Source organism: Piliocolobus tephrosceles, chromosome 13 (genome assembly GCF_002776525.5).
Source record: "Piliocolobus tephrosceles isolate RC106 chromosome 13, ASM277652v3, whole genome shotgun sequence".
Taxonomy (NCBI): Eukaryota; Metazoa; Chordata; class Mammalia; order Primates; family Cercopithecidae; genus Piliocolobus; species Piliocolobus tephrosceles.
In genome coordinates this window covers 53,867,707-53,882,503 of record NC_045446.1, presented here as the reverse complement: position 1 = coordinate 53,882,503, position 14,797 = coordinate 53,867,707, and the positions used below count along the sequence as shown (strand labels likewise).

General features: G+C 40.7%; 1 long non-coding RNA gene across 2 annotated transcripts in view; it reads left to right on the top strand.

Annotated features, from left to right (window-relative positions):
• The window catches only part of LOC111524702, a 30,500-nt gene that overhangs the window by 2,390 nt on the left and 13,313 nt on the right, over positions 1-14,797 (top strand). The window contains exons 2-3 of one of the 2 annotated variants that reach the window (XR_002725846.3): positions 9,034-9,096; positions 13,992-14,058. This is a non-coding gene — a long non-coding RNA (uncharacterized LOC111524702). The remainder of the gene's footprint in view (positions 1-9,033; positions 9,097-13,991; positions 14,059-14,797) is intronic. The other variant, XR_002725847.3, reaches the window with a different exon arrangement.

Here is a 14,797-nt window from a genome sequence, read left to right as displayed (position 1 = left end):
TGCTTTTTGAGTCAGGTCTCACTCCGTTGCCCATGCTGGAGTGCAGTGGCACGATCTTGGCTCCATGCAACCTCAGCCTTCTGGGCTCAAATGATCTTCCCACCTCGGTCTCCTGAGTAGCTGGGACTACAGGTGCATGCCACCATGTCCGGCTAATTTTTGTATTTTTTTATAGTGATGGGGTCTCACCATGTTACCTAGGCTGATCTCTAATTCCTGGGCTCAAGCAATTCACCTGCCTTGGCTTCCCAAAGTGCTGGGATTACAGGTATGAGCCACCAGGCCTGGCCTATACACTTGTAAATGTATTAAGTCTTTTACTGTTCACAACAATTTTATTAGATGATTAACCTTATTTTACAGATAAGGAAATTAAGCACAAAGAGGTAAATAACTTACCCCAGTTCCAAGAACTAATTAGTGGCAGAACCTAGATTAGATGTTATGCTGGTTGTGGGAACTACAAACTGTGTTTATGTGCATACTTGATTTATATTAGGCAGAAAACTATTGTGAATAATATTACAGGAATGTATTAGGTATGGAGGCTGAGCCTCACCATTAAAAAGGACTCAGTACCTCTCTCAGTTCTTGGGGGAAAAAAAAAGGACTCAGTTTGTTAACCTGTGGCTCAAGTCAAATAATCGCTGGAAGGAGTAACAAAATTTGTGACTGAAACACCGAATTTGCAGCCTCAGTTGCTGTAGGACATCTGAGATGACAATTGTGTTCATGTTGGTTTTATGAGTTAATTTGTGTTGCACTGGGTTTTCCAGAAGCAGATCATGAGACAGAAAACTATGTAGCCAGTATTGTAGGTCAGACTGTGTCACCTTTACGTTTATACTCCTCCCTTCCTCCCTCAGTTACTAGATGTGGGCTGCCCTGGGAAGGGCATGACTGCAGCTGAGGTCCTAAGCAGGGCAGAGTCCTTGCTTGAAGGAATAGCTGAGTGGCGCATCTTCACGTTGGCCACAATTTGGAACCTTTAATATAAAGATGGTAAATTAACACAGTTTCATTGTTTTTGTGAAAGTTATCATTATTGGGGTGTTGTGTGCTTTGTCAGCCTTCGAGATGTATGAAACATTTAAGGGAATTTCATGACCACATGTATGATTGGTTTATTGGTATTTTATTTGGAAGAGTTATGTGTTTATAAAAATTTCACTGGCTAGATGTTAGATATATTACATTTGTAATTGTAGTTTAAAATGTCTAAGAAAATGTGATTAGTTGATTATGCAAATGGTGTTAAATATTTAAGGAATATTTAGTCTGTTAATGCTTGTGAATTAATTAAACCATAGCAGAGCATAAGTGAAAGTGATTGTCCATGTTTTTATACCAAAATAATGAGATTTATAAATAGACATAATATTTATACATTGAGCTTAAAGGATTGTGGCATATGAGTTTACAATTTCAATATATTTTGCCTATGTATAAACAAACTAATGTCAATTATTAACTTTTTTCTTTTTTTTTTGAGACAGGGTCTCACTTTGTTATCCAGGCTGGAGTGCAGTGGTGCCATCACAGCTCACTGCAGCCTTGACCTCCTGGGCTCAAGCCTCCTTGACCTCAGCCCTGTGCAAGTAGCTGGGACTACAGGCACCAGGCGTACACTAGATACAGGCGTGTACTACACCACGCCTGGCTCTCATTTTTTGTGTGTGTTTTTTGTAGATCCAGGGTTTCTCCATGTTGCCCAGGCCTGTCTCAATCTCCTGAGCTCAAGCAATCCTCCTGCTTCAGCCTCCCAAAGTGTTGGGATTATAGGTGTGAGCCACCAGGCCCAGCCATGTCTGACTCTTTATCTCTTGATAGGCCCTATCTGCATGGCAGTATTGAGGCCTCTGACATCCCAAAACTTACAGAGAAAGCATATTCCCCCAGCTACATTGGAAGAAAGGTTTCATTCATTTTGGGTTACATCTGTGAAGTAAATACACTGGCCATTCAAGGAGTGCTCTGAATGGCCAACTTGGGAGACATACCTCCTTCAGTTTTGAGGACATGAATTTGCTGTGCCACCAGAATTTCATGGAGTGGTTGAGTGAGCAGTGCCTAAAAGAAGGGATTCTGGGCAGATGGAAAAGTGAGAGATACCTACTAAATTTCCTTTTCTTGCCCCTTATATCTGATCAGCCACCGAGAAGTCCTTGGCCAGGCATGGTGGCCCGTGCCTGTAATCCCAGCACTTTGGGAGGACAAGACAGGACGATTGCCGGAGCCCAGGAATTCGAGACCAGGGTAACATGGCAAGACCCTATCTCTATAAAAATAAAAAATACATAAATAATACATAAAATAATAATAACAAGAAAAAGTCCTCAATTGTTCTAATCTCTAAGACCAAATTTTCTCTCCAATTCCTCTGCCATCACTAGGCTTACTATCAATTTCCTTAACCAATCTCTTAGCTACCAGCCAATCTCTATCAAATTTATCCTGCACACAGAAAAGCACTTTATCTAAAATACAGACATTAAAGTGTTTTTTTTTTTTTTTGAGATGAGGTTTCACTGTTGCTCAGGCTGGAGTGCAGTGGTGCCATCATGGCTCACTGCAGCCTCAACCTCCTGGGTTCAGGTGATCCTCCCACCTCAGCCTCCTGAATAGCTAGGACTACAGGCACGCACCACCACACCAGGCTAAGTTTTGTATTTTTTGTAGAGATGAGATCTCGTCATGTTGCCCAGGCTAGTCTTGAACTCCTGGGCTCAAGTGATCATCCTGCCTCAGCCTCCCATAGTGTTAGGATTACAGGTATGAGCTACTCACCCAACCTAAAGTCATTTTCTTACTCAAAGTTATCCCATTGTTGGGGCGATCAACTCTTTAACTGGGCATTTAAGGTCTTCATTAAACTGGATTTGCTTTTCTTTTTTTCTTTTTATAGAGATAGGGTCTTGCTATGCTGACCAGGCTGCTCTCAAACTCCTCGACTCAGGCAGTCTGCCTGCCTCTGCCTCCCAAAGTGCTGGGATTACAGGCATGAGCCACCACACTGACCCAAAACTGGTTTTGCTTTTAAAATTTGTTTTCAATGTTACACAGTGACAGTGCTAGTGTAGCAGGACAAGCGACAGACAAAACTCCTCAGACACCAAGTTAAAGAAGGAAGGGGTTTATTCGGCCAGGGGCATCGGCAAGACTCCTGTCTCAAAAGCCGAGCTCCCTGAGTGAGCAATTCCTGTCCCTTTTAAGGGCTCGCAACTCCAAGGGGGTGCATGTGAGAGGGTCGTGATTGATTGACCAAGTGGAGGGGGGGTGCTGACTGGGGGCTGCATACACCGGTAATTAGATCGGAACAAAACAAGATAGGAATTTTCACAGTGCATTTCTATACAATGTCTGTAATCTATAGATAACATAGCCAATTAGGTCAGGGGTCGATCTTTAATTACCAGGCCCAGTGCGGCGCCAGGCTGTCTGCCCATGGATTTCATTTCTGCCTTTGAGTTTTTACTTCTTTCTTTGGAGGCAGAAATTGGGCATAAGATGATATGAGGGGTGGTCTCCTCCCTTATTCCCCACTTTTGAGACTCTCACTCAATAGTGGGAGTTCTCACTTTCATTTTTACTACCCATGTCTTCTTGCAAGACAGATTGATAGTGATTCATATAGTACACTTGTGCTGAAGCATTTTGGTGAACTAAAGTAGTGATGAAGCTTTTTATCATTTGAAGAAGTACAGATAGCAAACAAGGGAGCAGTAAGTAGGTTCCTATTACTATTATAACTCTTATTATAAGAGTTTTAAATCCTCCTAGTGCTGGGAACCATTTTCTAAACATGGCCCTAGGATTAAATCAGTGCCACACTTGCATGGGCACATGTGCCAGTTTTGTCATATCTCTAACTATGTCTATAACTACTTGACCTTGATTATCTATGTGTAGACAGCAATTAGGTTAAATTTTGTATAGACCTCTCCTTCAGCTGCTAGCAAGTAGTCAAGAGCTAATCTATTTTGATAGATAGCATTTCTCATCTGAGTTTCTTGCCAGACCAGAATAGTCAAGGCTCTGCTGGTTTTATTAGCGATTATTTTTAAGACAGCTTGTAACCGTATGATTTGGTTGATCATCTAAATGGGGGCCCAGTATCCCCATGAGCCGTCTTGTGCCTAAGTAGCAGGCCTATAATATTGTGTGATTCTCTGACCGGGCCATTTACCATTTTTTTCAATTTCTTATAACTATGCTTCTCTTTTCGCGGGAAGCATAGACAAGGAAGCCCAGGAGTTCACCTGTTTTTATGGGCAGTAGGAAGAAAGATGGTTTAATAGTGCCAATAACACAACTACCTGCCCACTGGTCAGGTAATTTGGCATAAGCTCTATGCCCACATATCCAGTATAATCCAGTGGGGGCTGTCCAGTCCTGGTGGGACTCCGGGTGGGTCCACACAGTTTGCAACTTTGGGAATTTACTAAATGGATTTCTCTCTGTGTGATTTGAACTCCACCAAGTGACTGTTTTTGTGGTACTATTATACTTAGTTTCTGTCTCAGACAACTAAGTCATCCTACGGGGTGAGTGAATTCTTTTTCTTCTCTAGCTGTGCAATGTTGTCCAATAATTGAGGCTTTTAGGACCCAGAAATTATCAGGGTGATTCTTTTGAGCTGGGAATTCATCAGGAACCGAGTCTGTAGGTACTAATTCTTGGGCTTCCTATGGCCATTGGTCTCCTATTACAGTTCCTCCACATATATAACATGAAGTGACACTGAGAGACTGGGCTACATGCTCGGCTAATTGCAAAAACAAGTTTCTTGTTTTTCCTGGAATTCCTGGTACTGGCGCTTTTAGTTTATCATAGAAGGTTTGAAATACTGGCTCAGGAGAGCGTTTATAAACTTTTTCTCAAACCGTGATATTTACTTGAAGATCCAGTCTAGCTCCATCAATTTTTAGGGTTACACGTTCCCCTTTTTTTCCAGCGAGGATTAAGGGGATTGGTTATTACTAGCTTTAAGGGGTTACATTATCCCTTAGTACAGGAAGAGCCATTTTTTCATTTCTGAAGGTGGACTGGATCCTTTTCATTTTTTTTTTTTTAATCCAAGTGGCCTAAATGACACAAGACCAGTATTTACATTTATTTCCACACAGTCTTAATTTACGACAGATGTGCTTATTTTCTGCCATATAGCCTGTTTTCTAATTAAGAGAACTACACCTTATTTTTAACTTATTACTATTAATGACAACACAGGCATCAAATTTTAAGGTGACTTGTTTGGGCACCGCCTTTTTTTTTTTTTTTCTGTTTTGGCTAACACTTTACTCGTATCATTTATGAGCCCCTACCAGTCTTCAGTTCTTAATCTTATTTTAAAAGCTGTGGTCATGGGAGGGTCAGATGGGTCATAACACACATCAGGTTGATCATTTCCTGGGCTGTGTACCTTGTATAGAATAACATTATACAAACAAGTTCTTTTTAGAGTTCCAGTACACTTATAATAACCGTAAAATAATAGGACCATAGCAACCTTTTGTCCTACCTCAGTGACTTGATGTATACACTGGGGACAGCCCTCAGTCTGAGGAAGGTCAGTTGAAGTCTTTACTGTACAAGTTCAAATTTTAAGGCAAATGAGTCCTGCGATGAGTTTCCTCATGCTTTGGCTGTGCGTGGACCAGTCAGCTTCCGGGTGTGACTAGAGCAGGGCTTTTCGTCTTCTTCAGAGTCACTTTGCAGGGGTTGGTGCAGCTGCTCCCATCCACGTCCGCTCACAGTCTATTGATGTTTAAGGATGTTCTCGGAGGTTGAGCCTGCCAGAATAAACTGAATCCAACACCTCTACACAGTTATGTTCAACTGGGCTCTTTGATACAGGGAGCAAGGTTGTGGGGTTTAAGATGTTTGTAAACTTCAGTGGTTATGTGGGGATTTTCACTTAGCAAGCTTTGGTACTTGGTTAATCTAGCATTTGTTAACCAATGATGTCCTTTGGTATTTATTAAAGTTACCACAGCATGGGGGGCCTTTATATTCAGGTTTTGCCTAAGGGTTAGTTTATCTGCTTCTTGTGCTAACAGGGCCATTGCTGCTAGGGCCCTTAGACGTGGGGGCCAACCTTTGGAAACTGTCTAGTTGTTTTGAGAGATAGGCCACTGGCCTTGGCCAGGGCCCCACAGTCTGGCTTAAAACTCCAACTGCCATTTTTTTTCTCTTTCTCACACATAAAGTGTAAAGAGTTTTGTCAGGTCAGGTAGCCTCAGGGCTGGGGCCAACATGAGTTTTTCTTTTAACTCATGAAAACCTCGTTGCTGTTGGTTGTAATACATGTAGTTTATCTAATCTACATTTTTATTAACTGTCACCCACCAAAATACTGACTTAAATCCTGCAGCTATTTGATTTCAAGCTTTAAATTGATCTGGTATTCCTTGTGGGATTCCAATTGTGTCTAAATAGACATGGAGTCAAAAGATCGATAAGGGGCTTCTCTCACTTTACGATGTCTAATTTTTTTTTCTTCTGGTTGATGAAATGCCAGGGTGAAAGGGATAGCCAATTGGACTAAAGTACAAGTGCCACTCAAGTTATTCAGCAGAGTGCCTAGTAAAGATCCACCACAATACCACCACCCATCTGCTCGGAGTAAGTTAATTTCACCTCAAACTATTGCATTTAATGCTCCTCTTGTTATATCCTGTGGGGACTTGCCAAGTCAAAGACAGCTCTCTACTTCAGAAAAGTACTTCTGTCCCTCCTGACTCTCCTCAGACTGGGCATTAGTAATTAGGCTGACCAATTGATAAGCTCTTGAAAATTCTTCAGCTCACTGCATCCCTTCAGATCTCCAAGGAATGCTAAGTTTCCTCCCTGTCGGGAGAGACACAAAGTGAACTTAGTGTTGGGAGATGGAGGCTGGATGGCCCTCGGGGGCTGACCCGCAGGGTGCTGGACTTTGGGATATAGCAGAGAGAGAGCTTGGCATGACTTATTACTCCAGGCTGTAGAATCCTGGAAAAGAGGTACCATGCAGCCTATGCCTGGTCGACTGGAGGACCACCTTAGTGGAAAGGGGACAATCTGGGCCTCTGGCCTGCCAGGTGCACAATCATAACAATTGCTTTTGTTTAACATGCAGATGGAATATTTGATCCATTTTAACCAGGCATTTGCATCTTGGTATACTGTCTCAATTGCTAGAGTTTGTTTTACGTCTTTAACTTCTATGATCCTCTAGTAAAATGAATGTATGGTTTTAGGAAATTACAAAAAAAGGTTGGGGCAGTCCATCCTTGTTCTTTAGTGGTCCACAGAACGTTGGACCAACTATGGCATGAAAGCTCTACATGGGGGGGCAAGACTCCTGGTTGGCACTGGGGTCTTTATCGAAATCTCCACGGATTAAATGGTCCTAGTTTACTAATGCCCAGTCTGAGGAGAGTCAGGAGGGACAGAAGTACTTTTCTGAAGTAGAGAGCTGTCTTTGACTTGGCAAGTCCCCACAGGGTATAACAAGGCGAGCATTAAATGCAATAGTTTGAGGCAAAATTGACTTGGTTATGTTAATAACTAGATGGTCAGCAATAGAACAAGGAAAGAAGAAAGAGTAATAGATAGATTAAAAGAGTTAGATTTTTCTTAGCTTTAGTTTGATAGGGTTTTCCTCTGGGACTATGGCCCACGACTCTGGAGGGGGTGGCGTTTTCTTGACTCGGGTGTGATGAGGCCATCCTGTTTTGCTGTACGAACAGCAGCCTTGGTGGTTAGCAGCACAAGGTAGGGTCCTTCCCCAGCTGGCTCCAGTTTTTCTTCTTTCCACCTTTCGACGAGAACGTGATCTTCAGGCTGGTGCTGGTTTACTGAAAATTCTAGGGGTGGTACATGTGCTAAAAGACTTTTAGTTTTTGAGAGAAAGGAAAGTGGAAGATAAACCAAGTATATAATTTCTAAGAAATTTACCTTTTGTTTTAAATGTGGGGACCTTGGCAGTGGACTTTATAGTCCTTAGTGCCTTTTTACTGAGAAATTTCCTTTAGCACCTATTTTTATTAGTTTTTAAACCAAAGAAAGCCAAATACTATTTTACATTTAACAATGCTTCTCGTATGATTTTTATACCAGATAAGCTAAATTTTATCTTTATATTAGTGTGTTATTAATGTTAAACCTAATTTTAATAAAACCTCGTAGACATATTTATCTAATTTTTAATATTTCACCATAAGGTAAGATTTTATAGACTCTTTTTAACCTTTTATAATTTTTGCTAAAGAGCAGGTTGATGCTTTAAGAAAAACTTGTTATGCTTCTACTTTAATGTCCAGTTCACAGAAAAACTGGATGATACTTCTTTAACTTTAGCTAATATGTTTACACACAGAATTTTCTTTACAATTAATGTTTTAAAACTTGCTTAAACCTTCAAAACAATGATTTTTTAAAAACTTTTTAATGTAGATAAAAATATACATTCTTATACCTCCTTATAATCCTTTTGCTAAAGGTATATTTTACTTTTCTTATATACCTTGCACATAAACTGGTTTTTTTTTTCAGTAGTTTTACAATCAGGAGGTCTAGTTACTTTTAAATTATACAATATTTTTTGCATAAATTTTTTTAACACTTTTTTTAATAACCTTTTTTTCACGACTTTTACAGGCAACTTTTAGACATGCCTTAACTTTTTGACTTATTACAAGCATTTCTTTTTTTAAACAACAGTTAATTTATTTCAGGACAAGAATTTACCATATAACACTCTTTTTATATAAATTCTGCCCCCCCACTTTTTTCCCCCCTTTTTTTTCCGAAGATGATAACCATTCTTTTCCAAAGGGAACTTTTTTTCATGTCTGTGGACTAGACTGTCTAAGGCCACAAGAATAGAAGTTACTGTGATACATGTTACATTGTTAACTTTTAGCAAACTTTACTTTTGTTGAAAACCTTGTAAGTTTGGGTTTTTAATTATCCTTTGCTATTAATAAGACCTTGTTTTGTCCAAATTAGAATTGGTATGATGGCTTTTTTTTTTTTTTTTTAATTACCCAGGAGGAACCATGATCATCCTGTCCTGAAGGGAGTTCCTCCTAGGTCTGGTCAGACCTTCGTATGGTAATTAAGATTTAGATCCCCTGTTTGGAAACCTGCTGGGTTAAGGGAATTTTCAGTGGTTAATGTTAAATCACCTTTCTTTCTCTCTTTCTTTCTTTCTTTCTTTCTTTCTTTCTCTCTTTCTTTCTTTCTTTCTTTCTTTCTCTCTTTGACTTTGTCTCTCTCTCTTTGACTTTCCTTTTGCCTCTGTCCCTCTCTCTCTCTGCCTATCTCTTTCTGTCTCTCCTTGACTCCCTCTTTGTCTCTTCCTCTCTGCCTCTTCCTCTCTCTTTTTGCCTCTTTTCATCTGTCTCTTTCCTTTCTCTCTCTCTGCTGGTCTTTCCTTGCCTCTGCCAGCCGCTATGCTGCTGTTCTCTCAACCACTGTGTGTTGGGGGCAGGGAGTCTAAAACCAGTTGTAACCAAGTGTCTATGTACGGGAGCTGGTCTGGGTGCCCTGGCTTACAGGTTACCTTGTGCCATACCTTTGAAACAGGGGACCTGTCCAAGCTTCCTTCTAATGGCCAACCTACCTCTAATGCTGGTCAATCTATCTTACACAAAGTTTTAAGTTTTCCTGGTGTCATAGTACTCCATAGTCTCCCTTAAATGCTTTTCTTGAAATTTTCAACATAGCTCTTAGTGGGTGGGCTTACTTTGTGCCTCACCCACGTTTCCTCGAGACAAAACACCACGCTCACACCACACGCACACCACAAAACAAAGAATGGGTAAAAAGGGCGCACACACACTTTTTTGTAGTTTACACCAAACCAAAATCAGAGTATCCAGAAATCCAAGCCAGGTCAAAACCAAAGTATCAAGCAATCCAAGGCAAGTCAAAACAAGAAGTGCTGGTACAGGCACACCGTGGGTGGTCAGGCCACGCTTCCACTCAAATGGAGTAGGCAAGTTCCCAAGACCAATCCTGTCAAGCAATTCAAACCAAGTCAAAACCAAAACCAAAGTGCCGATAAAGGCACACCGTGGGTAATCAGGCCACGCTTCCACTCAAATGGAGTGGGCAAGTTTCAAAGACCAGTCTTACTAAGTTTTAGATGTCCAGACTCCAAGTGCCCCTTCCTTCCCGGTGTTCAGCCACTGCTTTGATCCTCCACGGGGGCCTGCCACACCCTGCTCAGGCGAGGCATCCCACTGGGACAAATGCCTACCCAGGAGCACTCTCAGGATCCGCGTTGCTCAGGCTGGTTGGAGTCCCCCGCAGGGATGTTCCACAGGGCAGGCTTAAGCAGCCTAAGGAGGTGTCTAGACCATCCGACCATCCGCCAATCACCTCGCTTCCCAGTCAGGAAACCAAGAAATGTAGCAGGACAAGCGGCAGACAAAACTCCTCAGGCACCAAGTTAAAGAAGGAAGGAGTTTATTCGGCCAGGGGCATCGGCAAGACTCCTGTCTCAAGAGCCAAGCTCCCCAAGTGAGCAATTCCTGTCCCTTTTAGGGGCTCACAACTCTAACGGGGTGCGTGTGAGAGGGTCGTGATTGATTGAGCAAGCAGGGGGTACGTGACTAAGGGCTGCATGCACCGGGTAATTAGATCGGAACAAAACAAGATAGGGATTTTCACAATACGCTTCTATACAATGTCTGTAATCTATAGATAACATAACCGATTAGGTCAGGGGTCGATCTCTAACTACCAGGCCCAGGGTGTGGCGCCGGGCTGTCTGCCTTTGGATTTCATTTCTGCCTTTTAGTTTTTACTTCTTCTTTCTTTGGAGGCAGAAATTGGGCATAAGATGATATGAGGGGTGGTCTCCTCCCTTACTAGGTGGAAAGTAAGGCAACTATGGTCAGGAATGTCTGGAACTCCCTCTCCTCAGCTGGTGGTCTTGTGATGTGTAGTTTACTTGTTCTGGCTTAAAGGCCCAAGTTTGAGGTATTCTTTTTGTTGTTTTGTTTTAATTTTAATTTTTATCCAAGCAATGCAAGCATAGAGTTTAAAAATTCAAGTACAACTAAAAGTATTATAGAAAATAACAACAAAAAAAAAACATTTCTTGGCTCCTTCTTCAGATGCAATCCCTTGTAACATTTTATGCCATTCAGGAGTTCCAGGCCAGCCTGGGAAACATAGCAAGACCCTGTCTCAAACAACAAGAACAAAAATAAATCCAATAACTCTTAGGTTTGTGAAAATTGTCAGAATCAAGATAGAGTCCCTAGTGTGTGTGGGGAAACAAACAAACAAACAAACAAACAAAAAACAGACAAGTAGAACCCAGGGAGGCCATTAAGAGAGGATTCTCATGCACAGATGCCTGCTAACAAAAACTGTCACAAAACACTGCAAAACCACAACCTTGCACAAAAGCTGTCAAAATCTTACACAAAAAATACTTCTTCAAGGACATCTGCCCAGCAACTCCCTGTGCAATCTTGGACTGGTGTCACCCTTGCTACTGATCTTTGTAGCCAAAGATAATTATCTCAAAATAATTATAATCCTCCACATTTTTCCCTTTAAAAACCTTTGTCTTCCCTTACCTCCCTGAATGTGCACATAGTTTACTATGGCACACATATTCCCACTGGAATGCTTTATTCCCAAATAAACATCATTTTCTTCTAGACAGCCTCCCTCTGTTATTTAGGTTGAAAGATTAATACTATTGTTTTTAGTTTCCACTTCCCTGAAGCAGGAAAAATTTTATATTCCTCTACTTGGGTAAGAATTTGCCTATGCAAATGTTAATTGGCTCCATAGTTACTGATTATTCCAGTGATATTTCAGTTCCCCTTTCAGATAAATCATTTGGGCAACTCCCCAACTGCTCACCTTTTAATCCAGATCTGGTTGTGGTTAAAAAAAAAAAAGAGCAGGAATATACAAAAATTAATTGGGCATGATGGGGTGCAAGCCTGTAATCCCAGCTGCTCCGGAAGCTGAAGCAGGAGAATCACTTGAACCCAGGAAGTAGAGGTTGCAGTGAGCTGAAATCACACTATTGCACTCCAGCCTGGGTGACAGAGTAAGACTTCTGACTCAAAAAACAAAACAAAACAAGCCAGGCACAGTGGTTCACACCTATAATCCCAGCTCTTTGGGAGGCTGAGGCGAGCAGATCACCTGAGGTCAGGAGTTTGACACCAGCCTGGCCAACATACTGAAACGCTGTCTCTACTGAAAATACAAAAATTAGTTGGATGTGGTGGGGCACACCTGTAATCCCAGCTACTCAGGAGGCTGAGGCAGGAGAATCATTTGAACCCAGGAGGCAGAGGTTGCAGTGAGCTGAGATTGAACCATTGCACTCTAGCCTGGGCGACAGAGCGAGGCTCCGTCTCAAAAAAATTAAAAAGGCAGGATTGTGTGTACAGCAGGTACAGCAGAAGGTGAAGGAGGGCAGTGCACTCAGAAAAGAACTGTGGCAGATATTGCAACATCTCTAGTGTAATTCTCTTAAATTTATAAAAAGCTAATCACTTTGTTACTTTAAATCATGACACACCTCACAAATGTCATATACTCCTTTTCTAGACACTGCAGTTGAAACTGTTGGTCTAGAAAAAAACAAATTATTGGGCCCCAAATTGAGAGGCTTGAATATTACAAATCAGACACTTTTTCATATTTTTGGGGAGAAGGACAGGTTTACTTGTATTGAGAACCCAAGTTTCAAATAATAATAATTTAATTAAAATAATTTGTTTTTGAGATGGGGTCTCACTCTGTCACCCAGGCTGAAGTGCAGTGGCACAGTCTTGGCTTCCTGGGCTCCAGTGATTCTCCCACCTCAGCCTCCCTGGTAGCTGGGACTACAGGTGCCCACCCCGACTCCCAGCTTTTTTTTTTGTATTTTTGGTAAAGATGGGGTTGCACCATGTTGCCCAGGTTGGGCTCAAAACTCCTGAGCTCAAGTGCTCTGCTCACCTTGGCCTCCCAAAGTGCTGGGATTACAGGTGTGAGCCACTGTACCTGGCCCATTAATAATCATTTGTCTGGAACTTTACAGAGTACCTTCACAATCGCTCTCTCATTTGAAACTTGAGACAACTTATTTAATTAAGCAGGGAGGTATTCTCATCCCTATTTACAAGGAGTGAGGAATCTGAGGTTTAGAGAAGTTGATGGGGTTATGCAAAACTATATGCAACATACAGTTTTTGGAATAGGCAGTGCTTGGATCAGTTTTCCTGATTCAGATCAGTGTCTTTTATACTTCCTTTTCTTAAGAAAGTTTTCAGGATTGGGATAATGCAGTTACAGAGTAGTTCTGCTAAGTTATTGATCTTGGGCTAAATAATATAGTCAGAACTGTCATTTGGAAAAACACTATGTTCTTCCAGAGTTACCCTCTTATAGAAGGTGAAAACTAATCTTACTCCCTTAACTTTCTCGGGAAGGTTGATGTTCAACTTTTAAAAGCCACCCCTTTAAAAAGAATGCTAGATATAGACAATTTTTAAAGCCAAAGTGAAGGTTTACAAGTCATTTAAACACTCAATTACTTGGGGAGAGACTGAAATGCCAGCGGATGGGGTTATTTATAGCACTGTGCTGAGAGCCAGTATAGGTATTTATTTGTACGAGAGTGGAATCTTGGCTCTGGATAATTTCCTGACTTGTTTGAGACTCTGGGCAAGTCATTTATTATGTCTGTATTTTGGAATTATAGCCTTGCCTCAAAGGTGTGCTCTGTGATTAAATGAACTTCTATTTGTAAATCTTGTTTAAATTTCTCTGATGAAAGGCATATCAGTGTTGATAGTTGTGGAGGATAAGAATGCTGGCAATAATAATAAGTATGATAATATCAGTGCCTTGAATTTATGCAGTATCATCACTTTGAGGTTTTGAGTGCCTCCCATGTAACATATATTCTACAACAAAAAACTGTAATTACAAACATTTCACAATAAATCATTCTTAACTGTGATTTTTTTTTTTACTTGCAGAATTGAGCATACCACAAAAAAGTTCTCATTTTGTGTCCTCCCATCCCATTCTCCTCGTTAACCAAAGGTAATCACAGTTAATTGTTTTGTATATATCCAGATGTATATGTATACATACTAATGTGTATGACTGATATATTCTATAAATTATTCCACAACTTATAAAATATTTATAATGTTTTGACCTTATCAATATGCCTTGAATAAATTTTCATGTCAGCATGTAAGTCTTTCTTTTTAATAGGTGCATAGTTTCCCAGTTCATTTATTTAATCATTCCCTTATGAAAAGATTCTTGAGTTGTTTCTAATTTTTCAACATTAGAAGCAATGCTACAATGAATGTCGTATATATACATCTTTGCACATCTATGTGTGTACTGCTGTAGGTTAGATTTCTAACATGGCTTAAACTTTCATGCTGAAAAGATATGTATTAAATTGTACCCCAAAAAGGCTTACCAATGTACTTCCATAAATAGCACACAGGAGTGTCTTTCTCCTATGGTCAACATTGCTTTGTATAGTATCAGTCTCTCTAAATTTTGCCATGTGACAGATTAAAAATTCATTTTAATTTTCTTAACCACTAATGAGGTTGAGCATCTTTTTGTAAGTTTATCAACCATTTACATTTATTCTTTTGTGAACTGCCTGTTCAGAGACATTCTCATTTTCCCCATGGGGTGAGTTTCTGTTTCTGTTTCTCTTTCCTTCTCTCTCCCTTCCTTCCTTCCTTCCTTCCTTCCTTCCTTCCTTCCTTCCTTCCTTCCTTCCTTCCTTCCTTCCTTCCTTTCTCCTTCTTTC